At 35.4% G+C, this 15,792-nt stretch overlaps 1 pseudogene; it reads left to right on the plus strand.

Moving 5' to 3' along the window:
- Positions 1–11,526: 11,526 nt before the first annotated feature.
- On the plus strand, positions 11,527–14,382 carry LOC129262761 (uncharacterized; annotated as a pseudogene).
- Positions 14,383–15,792: the final 1,410 nt, after the last annotated feature.

Genomic DNA, 15,792 nt, shown 5'->3' on the forward strand with positions numbered 1-15,792 from the left:
ATTGCAGATAATTTTCATAATCCAAAAGAATTAGACGAAGAAACGTCACTCAATAATACTGACTTTGGAAATATAGAACCCGTGAATAATTTGGAAATAATTAATGAAGATTTTACTCATAAAGAACTTGTTGAAGCACTAAAAGCAACTCCAAACACAGCCTCAGGACCTGACAATATCAGGGCACTGTTTATTAAAAATCTACCCCACAATGCAATCGTCATACTGCTTGATATTTTCAATTTAATTTGGCAAACATCTAAATTACCGCTTATTTGGAAATCCTCAATTGTTGTTCCAATATTAAAACCAAATAAAGACAAATCAGATGCTAAATCTTATAGACCGGTTTCATTAACCTCGGTCTTATGCAAAATTATGGAAAGGATGATAACTAAAAGACTTTTTTGGCTAAACGAAAAATACAATCTGATATCACCCCTTCAATCTGGTTTCACTCCAAATAGAAGTGTTTTTGATAATTTAACAAGACTCGACACAGATGTCCATAAATCATTTATGAATCACGATTTTGTTATAGCAGCTTTCCTCGACCTTGAGAAGGCTTTTGACAATGTTGACCACGAAATTTTGATATCAAAATTACGAACTTTTGGTTTCTCAGGTCATATCCTTGATTGGATAACCGAATTCATCAAAGATCGAACTTATAGAGTAAGGATTAATGATTTCATTTCACATCGAAATGAAATAACAAAAGGGCTCCCCCAAGGGGGAGTCATAAGTCCATTCTTGTTCAATCTTTACATCAATGATTTGGCCCACTCATGCATTTATTCGAATGTAGCTATTTTTGCAGATGACATTGCATTATGGTATAGATGTCGAAACCTTAAAATTGCAACCAAAAAAGTCCAAACAGATATCGATTCCATTGCGGAATGTACAAGCAAAATGAAACTCAAATTATCTGCCACCAAAACCAAAATCATCATTTTCACCAAAAAAACGAAAAATGCCTCCACTGATGTCTATATTAAAGACGATAAAATTGAAGTTGTATCGAATTTCAAATTTTTAGGTTTAACTTTAGATTCTGAGCTCACGTGGAAATACCACATCAGTGACTTATTAATTAGATGCAAAAAAAGAATAAACATATTAAGGTGTATTACTGGCACCCATTGGGGAGCGGATACCAAAACGCTCCTGATTTTGTATCGAGCTCTCATTAAACCTCTGTTGGACTTTGGTTGCTTTTTATTTGATTCGGCTCCTCAAATTCATAAGAATAAACTAGATTCGATCCAATACCAATCCTTAAAGATTATTACAGGCACATTGCCTTCAACATCCTTAAAAAATCTCCAAATTGAATGTGGCGAATTGCCACTTAGCCACCGCAGGGAATTCCTCTCGAAAAAATATAAACTAAATATACTTCATTCAAATACATATCATCCAACTAGAGAATCCTTTGCAGACTGCTGGGAGTACAACTACAAATCACCTACTAATTTACCATTACCAATGAGAACTTTGGAGTACTCACCATCTGTGGAAAAGATTATTACAGTGCCACAACCACCTTGGCACTTTCCTCCTCCGGAAATCGATTTTAGCCTCAAAGAAAGGATTTCTAAAAAAGACAATCCTTCATTACTACAACAAAGCTCTTATGAAACAATTTATTCAAAATATTATAACACCCTTCGAATATATACTGATGGGTCTAAAGATCCTACTTCATCCAAAACAGGCATATCATTTTATATACCTGACCTAAAATATTCAAAATACCATCGTATTTCACCTGTATCGGTCTGCCGTGCTGAACAGGCAGCAATTATTATGGCTCTTACCTGGCTGGAAGATTTCCGCCCTCTATGTGCAACATTGCTAGTTGATTCTCTCAGCACTCTGCAATTGATATCTAACTATGAAAACACTAAGCTACCCCTAATATTAGAAATACTTACAAAATGTAGGGCACTTTCTTATCTAGGTGCTGAGATAACATTTGTATGGATACCGGCACACTGTGGTATCAGTGGAAATGAAGAAGCAGACAAATTAGCTAAATTAGCTTTAACCAAACCAGATATCGATGTCGAAATTTCTCCAAATGTAAGTGAACAAATCAGTTCACTGAAACAACAATTTCGGGCGTTCAGAAAAGAACCACTACTTAATTGCTATTGTAGACGACATGAAATAATTATCCATCGATTGCGTACAGGTTGGATTAGAACAGCCTATTTCCTATTCAAAATCCATAGGCATCCAAACGGCCTTTGCGATATTTGTAAAACCAATGATGATGTGGAGCACTATGTCCTCCATTGTAGAAAATACCAAAACGCTAGAACAAAATTCTTACAAACAGATCCAAATATACCAATATCACTATCTACATTATTTGAAAGCGAAAAGGGTCAGTCGTCTCTCATATATTTTGTAAGGGCGACTGGACTAATAAATGACTTGTAATCCAAAAGTAAAGCAAAGATAATCGGCCTCTTTGAAATTGAACGGTTGTTATCTATAGCACATGTTATCTCAACGACCTCGATTATAACTTTTAATCGTTAATACTTTTAAATAAGTTAAGGCTTCCTCTCGCTAGGAGTACAAGTGTGAGAAAGTTCAATGGGGGTGGGGCGTGGAGGCCTAGCATGGGAGATGCGTACTAAGATAAACACAATAGAAACGCTGTTTAACTTTTAAACAGCGTTTTTACAGTGAGGGGTAAGATAGTCACGTAACAGAAGTGTATACGAGAAACAAGATGGGTTTAATGTCCCGACTAAAATAATTTATTGATAGAAAATTTAAAAATCAATAAGCGTTAATGAGTAAACATTAAATTTATAACTAAAAAACTAACAATTTCTATAAGTTGGTAGGATTTAAGGTAGGGTTAAAGCGTTTATTTAAAAAAATACAAAAAAAAATACAAAATACAAAATACAAAATACAAAAATATTAGTTTAAGTTACTAACAATCTCCATCTCCCTCTCTCCCTTAACCTTTAACAAAGACTTCCAATGAACTCCTATAGCAAGTTTTGAATTTAATCTAAAATGACGATAATGATACTTATGTAACAAAAGTGTACACTTTTCGCCAAGGCCAAAAAGCCAATCAAATTCTGCTCTATTACAGGCACAAAACGCCAGCCAAATTTGCCATCTAAGCAGGCACAAAATTACCTCATCAAATTGCTCTCCTCAAGGGAACCAAAAAGCCACCAAAATTTACGACCTCCCCGGGCAAAATTCATAATAATCAATATTGATCTTCCTGGGCAATTACGCTCCAAACATAATTTTGCTTACTAGCGTCACGACGTGACGGCAGATGTTAAAATGTGAAATAAACATATTCAGTGGGGGTTTGCAAAAGTCTCTCACAGTTTTTCCAGAGTAATTTTGGTCACAATCTCTGTTTTTTTCTCCTGGATTGACTTGTCGCAACAAGATAATGAAAATTGATTTGAAAAATAATATTACCATATAAGACCCATAAATAACTCTTATTATAACACCATGATAATAGATGGTGCATGAAAATAACACCATGAAAACATAAATGGTGCATCAAAATTAATATAACACCATGTTTTCATAAATGGTGCATAAATATCAAAAGCTGGCACAAAAGCCAATCAAAATTCATTTTTCAGGCATTAAAGCCAAATAAAAATTTAAGTTATTAGCTGGCACAAATAGTCAAATTGACTTACGTGCCAATAAAAATAAAATAATAGATAGATAGATCTCGTCACTTCGACGCTGGCGGAGGTCGGAGTCGGACGAAGAACTCCCTGCGCTCCTCTCCAACTGGGCTGAATCAAGAAAAGGTTTGGAAATGAACATTGCTCGCTTAATTTCTACTATTGCAAATACAATTCTGGATAATTGGTGACGGTGTTAAAGGTGATAACATGTAAGAGATGCTGAATGTATAATTAAATTATGACCGTTGTCATAAACCAAATGTAATCATCGTCTCCAACCTGTGTGATCTATGGAATCCCTATTGACTTCTACAGTATAAGCCTTCCCATAGAGATTATACAGCTCCAATAGAAATCCCCTGTAATTCTATATTTCACCTGTTCACACTACCTCTCAACACTCCACCCCCATATATTTTGGGAAAACGGAACACGCCCGGGTCTCTACATAACGCCATACGGAAACCGCTCGCATTAAGGATGGCTAGCAATTCATCAACAGATGAAGGTGATAGAGGCAAGGAACAGGCCGGCCCCCCAGCATCTAGGACCCGATCCAAGACGGAGGGCCGCCACAGTATATTCATGAAGACATGCAGAGGCCCGTCTCATCAGAACAATGAAAGTGCTTAAAATATCAAAAATCTATCATTTCTTATCCGGTTTCAATGACATTGTCAGTATTTTAATTGTCTCATTTTACTTTTTCTATTCAAATCATATTATATCCAAGCCTAGAGTACCCCCTCTAAGCTTCCTTTCTTAGGCACGTCAACCCACATGAAATAATAATATTTGTTGACAACGAAACTACATAATTTTTATCATGTCATCTCTGCCTTCCAGAAGGTGTACGTTGTTCATTGAATCACATGGATCCTTTTAATTTATACAGTCTTTTATATATCTATATGATACACTGAAATATGAAGAGTTAATGGACGAGGTGTAATGTTTAATACTTAATTCTTATATTGCCCCCTTTCCTGTCCAAACGACGGTGTAATATTCGCAACAATCACCCTCATGAACATTTGGTATTTGCATACTATACCAGCATGCTGACAATCACCATGTAGAAGCATGCTCATTATAACTGTAACGTTAAATATTTTTAAAATGATATGTTATTTTTCCTGTTTAACCATCCTTGTGATCCCATACAGAGTGTTGTGCATATGAAGAGTTTAGTTACAAAAGGGGTTAGGTCCACTATGGACCATTTCGAGTAAAAACCATGTTTTTTATTCTCACTTATGTAATGTTAAGTTGGTGGAATGACACTGTATATCACTGAGATGGACACGTGACTGATTGAACTCTCAAATAACAAGTTTATTAACAACAACTCGGAGCCGTAGTTCTTACATCTCGGTTACATGTAGCGTTGCCTAGCAACCCATAGCAACCACTTAGCAACCACGCGCATGCGTAAACATATATCATAACATGACAACTTGGTGCAATATTCTTATGAGAAACTAAATTATCATGATGTACTGCTCTATCACGTGAACATAAAATTGGGTATAAAAGAAATCTACCTGCCTTCAATTTTTTTCTATATATTCTTTTAAAAATCATAATTGTGGACCTACCCTCTTTTGCAACTAAACTGAAATGAATCCAATCTATTTTGACTAAAGAAGTGATTGTTTCATTGCCACTTTTATTCACGTTTTCATGAAAATTTCAAATTTTCTTTGTTTTCATTAGAGCAACAAAAAATTTAGAGGTTTTGAGACAGAAAACAATAAAATTTATGAAAAATGGACCTAACCCCTTTTGACAAATGAGCTCTTCAGAAGAGTTTGTTTGCATAAGGGGTTAGGTCCACTCCAAATAAAAAAATCATTTTTTAAATTCTTCCATATTGCAATATTCTTATGCGAAACTAAATTTTAATGATACCCTACCATGATAACATAAAATTGGTTATAAAAGAAATCTACCTGTCTTCATCTTTTTCATGATATTCTTTTCCCCCAAAAAAATCTGTATGGACCTAACCCCTTTTGAAAAAAAGTGTAATTTTTCTTTGCCATTTTAGTTCGATTTTTAATAGGAATTTCAACTTTTCTTTGGTATCATCTTATAGAGCTACTAAAAATCTACACATTGAGACATAAAAATCAAATTTGATGAAAAATGGACCTAACCCATTTTCCAAGTGAGCTCTTCATATACATCGGAAGTGATCGACGGAAATATGCAAATAAATGTTCAAGTTGATCTAGGGACTGATACAGGATGTAAAACTGCATGTTCAAAACTTGTAGATTATATTCACATTCGTCCACAAAGTGAACAGAGACAGAGGGTGTGAACTTGAAATTATCGGTAAGTTTTGATAATTAGGAATACCCTAATCCGTATTTTCTTCTCATTTTTCCGTATTGATAAACTGGAGAACATGTAAGCTAATACTACATAATCCTGAATCATTTCATATGAATTTATAGGCCTACTTTATTAACACTTGGGATACGAGAAATTTCCTAGTCAATAGAAAATCGAATCTAAACATAATCTTGCTGTAGCCTATAACATTGACACTATAAATGTTAGAGGTGAGAGAATTCAAAATATAAGTATGATAAGAGATGAAGAAGGACAATTTTATTAGGACTCGAACATTTGTTAATAGAGATAATGAGGGTGACTTTTGCATGTGGTAAACGAATGTGGTGAAAGAAATAATTTTCGTTCTCGCTGATGTATGACTTTCTGTGATAATACAGCACCCCCCCCATGGTTATGCACGTGATCAGTAAATTACAAAGAAACATGTTTGAAAGTCTCCGTTTCTTTTAATTTTTCGTTGTTCTTCCTTAATTGGAACCATAGTAGAATATAAAGTTCACTATCAAACCGTATTCACAAAAACAAATAAACGTTGTTTCTGTCTTTTCAATATGAGACACTACACTCAAAGCAAAATATACAAAATTAGAAGAGATGTATTGTGTATCAACATGTTTATTGTAAACTGATGTTTCATACATATTTTGCCCATGCAACCAGCTAACTGTGACACCTCATCCCTCTCTTTCCTCTCTCTCTTTCTTTCTTGTATCACTATAATCAATATGTAAAAGAGAGAGCTCTGGGGCTAGGCCCACCCCAAAAGTTCAAGCACCAAGATAAAATTGAGAAAGAGAAAGAAAGGAAAGGAAGAGGTGTGAATTATATACACATATTTTTTCTTAATTTTCTTATTTTCTTATTATTTTTTATCTATCAGAAAATAAGCTATCCTCTTTTGCTCCCTTTCTTTACTCCGTTTAATGACCTTTTTATCTTTTGGACAATGTTTGGCCCCCTCATTTTGTTGTTGGTTCATCACCGCATTGGCACAAGGCTTTTATATTTGACAAAAGTTTCTGAAACTGTGATCAAAAAAACAATTTTTGTTCTAATATCATTCAGACTAAAAATATTCCTTCTGGATAAAAATGAAGGGAAATTATAAAACTAATCAGCATTTGTAATAATTATCTACTGTATTATCATAATAGTACAAAACAATTGAATCATATTGGATGGTTCAGAACGGAATATCAGAGATATTTCAATAGTTTTGTATAGTAGCCTGTATGGTATGCGGAGGATATCAGTCCTTGGTTCAATATGCTGTCATATTAAACAGACAACTGATTCAGACAAAAATACACATTAAAAATGCATCGCTAAAACCATGGACCGTAGTAGGTTCCATGCTAAAACACTCTGTAGATTACAATCCTTGATATCAGTATTAATGATATATGACCAGTATTGTCAAAGACATGGTCAGTTATTAAATGTTATTTTCATCTACGTTATTATCATTCTTATTATAGTTATGGTGACTTTGATTTTTCGTTATCATAATCAAAATTATTACCATAAATGGTGACAATTATAATAATAATAATAAAGTAGGTGGCCCTAATGGTACTATTATTATGGTAATATTCACCATCAACGTTATCTAACATACACAATGATAAAACATTTAAGTTTCATGCAGAAAAGTCTATAGAAAGTACAAATAAAAAAGGCTTTGAAAATGCCTTGAAATTTCAAGGCTCAAAATCCTCAAGGCCTGAAAGTCCAAGGCCAAGGCATCGAACAAGTTGGCCTTAAGGCGCTTGAAGGCCATGGTCGAGCATCAAGGCACTACAACAATGGTTCTTGATTACAAAAAATGCTTTTAAACTTTCCAAATTTTAGGTCAGGATGTCAATTTTCAGCTTCGTTTTTTGCTCGCTTCAATAATGTTTAGATGTCTGTTTACCCATCCCAGTTTAAAAGTCGAAAAAAAAAAAATCACAGCTCTCTCTCTTCTCGCTCGTATCAGAAGGTTAGTAAGAAAGCTACTTTGCTAATATTTAAACAAAATGCTAAAAATTCCGAATTTAACAATCGGAAAATTTTTTGATCATCGCGTCACGTAATCAAATGTCCAAGATTTAGTGTCGATCTTTGTATGTTGGTAATTCTCTTATTGATGCAAAGCCCAGTGTACGGAACCTTGGTGTTCAATTTAATTCTGAAATGTCATTGGCTTCCCATGTGAATTTGACATGTAGAAATGTGTATTTTCAAATTCATAATATTAATAGTATTAGAAAATCCATGTCCACAAATGTAACTTTATCTGTTTTACATTCATACATTATTTCTCGTTTAGACTATGGCAATGCGCTGTTGTTCAACGCTAACAACGATCAGATCCGCAAGCTTCAAAGAGTGCAAAATGCCGCTGCCCGATTTCTTAGTAAAACTTCTGAAAGAACTTCACTGGTTGCCTGTGGTGGAGAGAATAAAATTCAAGATTTTGTTGCTTACATGGGACGATTATAAATGGTTGTGCTCCTCATTATCTTAACGATCTTATCTCTGAATATGTACCCTCTAGAAATTTAAGATCTTCAGGGACCGGGTTGTTGACAACTCGTAGAATCAAATGCTCATTTGGTGAAAAAGCTTTTGCTCATTGTGCTCCAACTTTGTGGAATGCACTCTCATCAACAATACGCGATGCCAAATCTATAGAGTCATTCAAAGCCAACCTTAAAAAACATAGATCTATTCTCATCATATTTCAAATAACACCCCCTTCTGTTTAATAATTCCCTCTTCGCCTCTGAATAGGAAACTAGATAGAAGGCGCACTCTAAATGCTATTAAAATAAAAATGTTCAGCTTGCGATTTGCGCTCGTATAGAACGTGTCAATAGATAGCTATCGTCTTAAGGATTACAAAACTTAATTTCAAATGTTTAGTCTGAAAATGAAAATTTCAAGCTTATGCTTCGCCCTCGCATTAATATTGTTTAAATAAATAATATCATGTTTTTGTTTGCAAAATTACTTATTGCTCACATTGATTGGTAGGATATGTATTCTTCTCATGTGTTACATGGAAACATTCATTAACAGGTAGCTTTTCAGATCATTATAGTAACATTTTCAACTCCCGCTCGCAATATCCTCTACATTAGCCACTGTAAAACTGTTATTATTAACTCCCTTTTTAGATTAGTGTATTGAAATTTTGGCTCGCGCTTCGCGCTCCCATAAATTATTTAGTTACATACCCATATTGTTAATGATAATTTAACAACTGCTCAGAATATATCACTATACATGAAATATAAAAAAAAAATAGCTCGCGCTTTGTGCTCGCGTTATTTCTTAATGCCTTATCCTGCTATCTTGTGTGGAACACCAAATCTGAAATGAATTAAAACTTCAGTCTTTCGAGAGGAATACCCCTAAAAATTAGCTCTTGGCAGCTAATCGGAATAAAAATATATTTGTTTCTGCCGATCATTATTATTGTAAGATAATGTGTTCTTTCCCCGGATAACAAAAAATTATTATTACATACGCATATTGTTCATGAACAAAAAAAAACCAACTGCTCAGAATATCAAAGTTTATATCACTATACATGAAATATTAAAAAAAAAATAGCTCGCGCTTTGTGCTCGCGTTATTTCTTAATGCCTTATTCTACTATCTTGTGTGGACGCACAAACCTGAGATGTAGTTAAAACTTCGGTCTTTTGAGAGAAATACCCCTAAAAATTAGATCATGGCAGCTAATCGGAATAAAAATATATTTGTTTCTGCCGATCATTATTATTGTAAGATATGTGTTCTTTTCCCCGGATAACAAAAAATTATTAAGCTCTTGCTTTAGCTTTAGATTCCCATCATCCATTAGTGAGATAATTATATCCTCTCAACAATTTTTATGCCTCTTAAAAAGTGTTCAAAGGTTTCCACTTTTGGTCACTATAATAAAATTTTCACCTTGCGCTTTGGACTCGCATCAATCATAAAATTAAGATACACAAATTGTTCTTTATTTTAAAAACGTGCTTAAACTTTTCAATTTTCAGATGGGAATATGAAAATATCCCAGCTCGCACCCCAAGTTTGTATGGCTTAATTAATCATGCTTAAAAAATTCAATTTTCAGTATAGATAAAAAAAAGAAAAATCAGCTCGCACTTGGCACTCGCATCAATTTTTTTATTATAAAGGCATCTTATCTTGAATGATTATACGCGACCACAAAGCGTGAGCTGCATTTATTTTTTATTCTAACCTGAAAAACGAAAATGATCTTTTTCATATTATTATAGAAAATTTCAGCTCGCACTTCGCGCTCACATTTTTTGTATTTATCCCTTGTTAGACACCTTACCGTGTTTTTGAGAATAAATCTCATAATTTATTTAACTTCGGACGGTTTCTACAAAACATATTTATTTTGGTGCCCCCTACAAATGTTCAAGCAGCCCCCCCCCCTCCCAGCTGAATTAAGTCTCAGATACGCCATTGCCTTTAAGATAACATTAATTCCAAGGGATGTTATCAATAATATTTCTAACCTCCCGCTTACACAATTCTAGGCCTACTCTGATTAAAAAATACATGAAATTGAAACCCCCAAATACTTAAAACACAAATCACTCGCGCTTTGCGCTCGCATTAATTCTTTTTGAAGAAAAAGTGACATTACATATATTATATATATGTGGATTTATTTCCTTCATGAAAATATGATTAGAAATAGTGGTCTTCAAATGCCGTGTTTTATGTGACTAGGAAATAAAATAATTCAACACGCATTTAAAGCACTTTTCTTGCTCGGCGGGGAGGGAGGAGGCGTATTTTTTTCTCTCTAAAATGGCACCAAAATCAGGTCAGGTTTCTGCCCCTCCCTATACGAAATCCCAGATCTTATTATCATTATTCTATACATGAGGAATTTCGTATATCATTTTTTACAATGAAAAGAGCCTTTAGACTTTTTTCTCTTCGAACATTTAAATTTCGCTGTAACTTATGCTCACTGCATGTACTAAATTTGTGCCCTAAACATACTAGACATCTTTTTGACGTTGTTTGTCGTTTTCTCTACGCACTATCATAATCTATTTCCAAAATTCTTTGCAATTTGAGCACTGATCGACGTTTATCATGAGCTAAAAATAAAAACCATACCACCTAATATGTTTATACACTGCACCTCTTCGTGTATTCGTGTTTAATAATACATTATACAAGGATCTCAATTCAACTAAAGGAAAAAAAAAAGTATTAAATTAAGTGTTGTTTTATCGGTTCACAAAACAACGCAAGAAAAATTAAGATTAAATCTGAGAACACTTTCACTGTAAAGGTTTCTGAGAAAGCGAGAGAATGTTTAATATACCCTCGTAATTTTTTGATCAAATGTTTCTTGAGTTCATTTTAACTTTTCTTGCGTTTTTTTTTTATTTTTTTTTTTTAGGTAGGCTACTGTCCCTATTTTATCTTCGTCATGGCGTCTAAGTTCCCAAAAAAGAAGGGTGGAGAGGACGAGCTTCGTACAAGGAAAGGTCATGACATGAAATGGTCATGTGACAAGCATGGTGAGCCAATCAAATTTTACTGTAAGAAACACAAAATTCCTATTTGTCATCCATGCGCTACCAAAGATCACAGTCAAAAACCATAGCAGCTAGACGACATCGAGGATGTCATCTTCGAAAGGAGGAGACAGCTAGATGAAAAACGGCCAAAAATACAGGAACTTCAGAAACAATTGGACGCCCTCAATGGGAAAATAAAGACTGTGTCAACGTCTGGAAGTACTCATCTTCGGAAAATTAACAACAACATTCAAGATTCATATCACGACAAGATCGAATCTGTTGGAGAAAAGGAGAACAGGATGATTAGGGTTATTAACGAGGAGACAGATGAGGAAATAAGACTCGTAAATGAGAAGAGAGAAAAACGGATCAAGGATTGCAACACCGAGAGAGAAAATGAGCGACAAATCATCAAAGACAAAAAAGCAAAACTTTTATCAGATGCAAAGAAAATCAGCGAAGTTGTTTCTAAGAAGATCAAAGATCTTGCTAATAAGAATCAGCATGTAATAAACACTGTAAAGAACATTGAATCAACCATCAAACGTATAAACCAACATGATGAAACATTGGTGAATGAAGCTCCTCAAGTACTTGCATCTATTAATGAAAATTTAAGTTTGAATGTTCATCAAGATGTTAGCGACTGTCTTGACCGAATACAGAATGAAGTTGAGAGAGTGAAGTTTGTAGAGGGGGAAGTAGGTGGAGAATACTATGGTAAAATTGATGGATATATCGGTAAATGGGAAATTGTCAAGTCAATCCACATTCCATCGGTTGTTAATTACCCGTTGGTGCATGGTTTAGTCAGTGATGATGAGATATGTGTTCAGGACACAGATAACAATGCCATGTATATTACAAACATCAACACTCAACACACAGAGAAAGTCATTGATGGAGGTGTGTTTATTACATCATGTGCGCCCATAGACAGTAACGTAATAGTATGTGGTAAGGAGAGAGATGATTTCACGGGTGACAGGTTGGATGGATGCATCACTCTCTATGACAGACAATGGAAGGTGATTAGAGACATCAGCATACCAAGGAATGGAGACGATCGTGTGTATGTTGATGTTGACAGGGATGGGATGATCATCGCTGCTCAGTGGGATCAGTCTAATATCTACGTCATCAATCCTGCTGATGATAAGATAGTAAACACTATTACGATGCAGGGTAAGAAGGTGTGGGATGGGATACAAGCCTTGTCATCAGGTGATATCGTTGTGAAGACAGATCATTATGAATACACTGTCATCTCACGATCAGAAGAACGGAAGGCTGTCATACACTGTGATGAGTGGGACTGGTGGTCACCAACGAACGTAGAGGGCAGCAACACACAAGCGTGTTGCTCTAAGGAAGGTCAACTCAATACGCGCATGCAGCTGAGGTACGCGCATATTTTATCATTTATGCCAACGAAATCATACGCCGATCAAATACAACAACAAATTAGTAGCGATCACGAAAACAATATGAAAGAATATGACTACAACGATATCAAAGATAACATTAAAAAATTATGTTGGACAATATACATACATTTAAAAACATACGTTGATATTTAAAACTTTACAAATATAAGTTTTAGAAACTAAATCATTACCAAATCGGTGATTGTTGTTATCAGCGATTTCACCAGACGGCTGTATTAGGTGATTTGCGTCGAGACGATTTTGTGACCACTCGCAAAGCATTTCGGGATTGAATATGACCACCTTATTTTCTCTGAGCTCTTCGCTGAACCCATCATCACAGTGCAGCTGCAGCGCAGCGCGCAGCCAATGCAATGCATCCGATGCGTGGGTTGTTTTTTTCACCGTCCATGCCATGGTCTCGGACTCGGAGTTGAAATTTAGACCCGGATTTCGGGGATACAGCGCCTTTATTTCAGATTTATAGACTTAAAAGTCAAATGACATTTAAAATTTGAAATCTAACCTTGAACAATCATCGTTGATAAACATCAGCCCTGAAGCAATTGCACTTCAATTCAGACTAGGCAAATTGGACGTCATTGTCTATGTTGCTAGAAGGTCTATGACGAGTCGCCTGAAGCCCCAGCGCATCATCAACGTCACTAGCTAGCTGCGCGACCGGCCCAGACTCGGCGCACCCAGGCCAGAAAAATGACCTCGATTATTACGGTGGTTGTCTATGCATTTATTAGTGGTGCAGCGAAATTCAGCAGAAGAAAATAAGAGATATGAGGTATCCTCGTCATAGACTTAATATTCCAAAATGAGGAAAAATGTCAAAATCATGATTATTTAAGCTAAATATTTTCTTTAAAAATAAAAGTAATATCTTTAATATTTATACCCAGAATAACCGATCTAATAATTGTTCATTAAAAAATATTTGAAATTAACAAATGAAAAAAAATCAACTCGACTAATTTCTCAAAACCCCACCTTATTTTTTAAAGTGGTCACAAAATTCGAGCGGAGTTGACCTTCCTTAGAGCAACACGCTTGTGTGTTGCTGCCCTCTACGTTCGTTGGTGGTCACAGTGCCGCGTTGACAAACTGACAGACACACTCTACATCGCGTACTGGGATGGAGCGCGTAATACCATCGCAGTTGATCAGGTGTCACGTGATGGTATCATCCAGGCAAGGAGGATCGTGGAATACGTGAAATCAGATCGCTTTCACTGGTTCAGCCCTTGTCTTGTTACTCCTTCTGGTAACCTTGTAGGATGTGATGGGGACAAACTTCATCTTTACAAGAAGACATTAATCTTGTGAATCATCCACACTATAAATAATAACTTGTGACATTTTGTAAGAAAAAAAAATAGATCACTGATTGCATTGTTTGTGCTTGATTTCATTGTGTTTCCAATCCACTCTTTGTGTTGATTTTATCGTGAGAAACAAAAGAAGAAAATGTTGTAATTAAAACATTGATGGATATTACGAATGTTAAGTAACAAGAATTTAAACCTCATAAATATCGATGTTTGATATAAAATTATCCTTATTCATTCATATGATAATGGACTTGAGGAGAATAGACATAATTTACCCCCCCCCCCCCCCGGCCTATAAATCCGCTCGAAATCAGTTTAATATGCTTCCTAATCATTTGTATGATGGGGTGTCCAAACTTCGCGCACTTTTCAAAAATATTCATCAGGCTTAATTTTGTTCACAAAATATTCATAATTTATACAAAACCAATTCAAGAAATAGTTACCACATTGACGGCAAGATCGTGAACTATAAAATCATGGACGAAAATGTAAAGTAGGTCAAGGGGTTTCGCCGGTATCGCGATCTCAAAATTCTATTCCGATCGGCGAATGCGGGCTGTGCTGGAAAACCGTTCAGAAAAAAGTGACCTAACTTCGCGCACCAAAGCTTTTGTGGAGATTTAAACAAAAACTCAAGTTCAAAAAGTGAAAAATTAAATCAGATTGATGGCAAAATGCTATGGAATCGGTTAGTACCACATTTAACTCACATTTTTGATGATTTCTGCTCAGGGCCGTAGCCAGAAGCATTTTGTTGGGGGGGTGTACCAGCTAAATTTGCCAACTAAATTTGGCGTGACAGCGCCAACGTGAGTACAGGGGGAGTCTGATGGGGGATGCGCCCCCCCTCAATAATCTCATGCTAAAAGATTTTGAATTTTTAGAATTGAATTGGTGGCATTTGGTGAATACTTTAAGGTAAATTATACAAAGATATACAAAGATATTTGCACTTTAAAAATAAAGGCTAGTGTGCCGTAGTTGCTAACTTGCAGTATAATGATATACCCTATGCATTAATAATATAAAAATCAAAGATTTGTTAATTTTTAATTGACCTTCTGTGCAAGATGTCTCAACTTAAATTACAAGAGTGCTACTGCTAACAGTGACGTACCGTGGGTCACGGCATTGGGGGGGGGGGGGCACCAGCAAAAATTTAGAGTCATTAAGTGGGCGCGCGAAGCGCGCTCAATTGCCAGGTATGCTGACCTGATAGACGGAGACGTTTTAAGGACTGTGGCATTAAACGGATATGTATCTTAGTGATCAAATAATGCGAGCGCGAAGCGCGAGCTGAAAATGTTTGATATTCAGTCCTAAAAAGGGACATTATAAGCAAAGTTTTGTAATCATGATACGTACCTGTCTTACAAAATAAACAATGCGAGCGCGAAGCGCG

Source organism: Lytechinus pictus, chromosome 6 (assembly GCF_037042905.1).
Source record: "Lytechinus pictus isolate F3 Inbred chromosome 6, Lp3.0, whole genome shotgun sequence".
NCBI classification, from domain to species: Eukaryota; Metazoa; Echinodermata; class Echinoidea; order Temnopleuroida; family Toxopneustidae; genus Lytechinus; species Lytechinus pictus.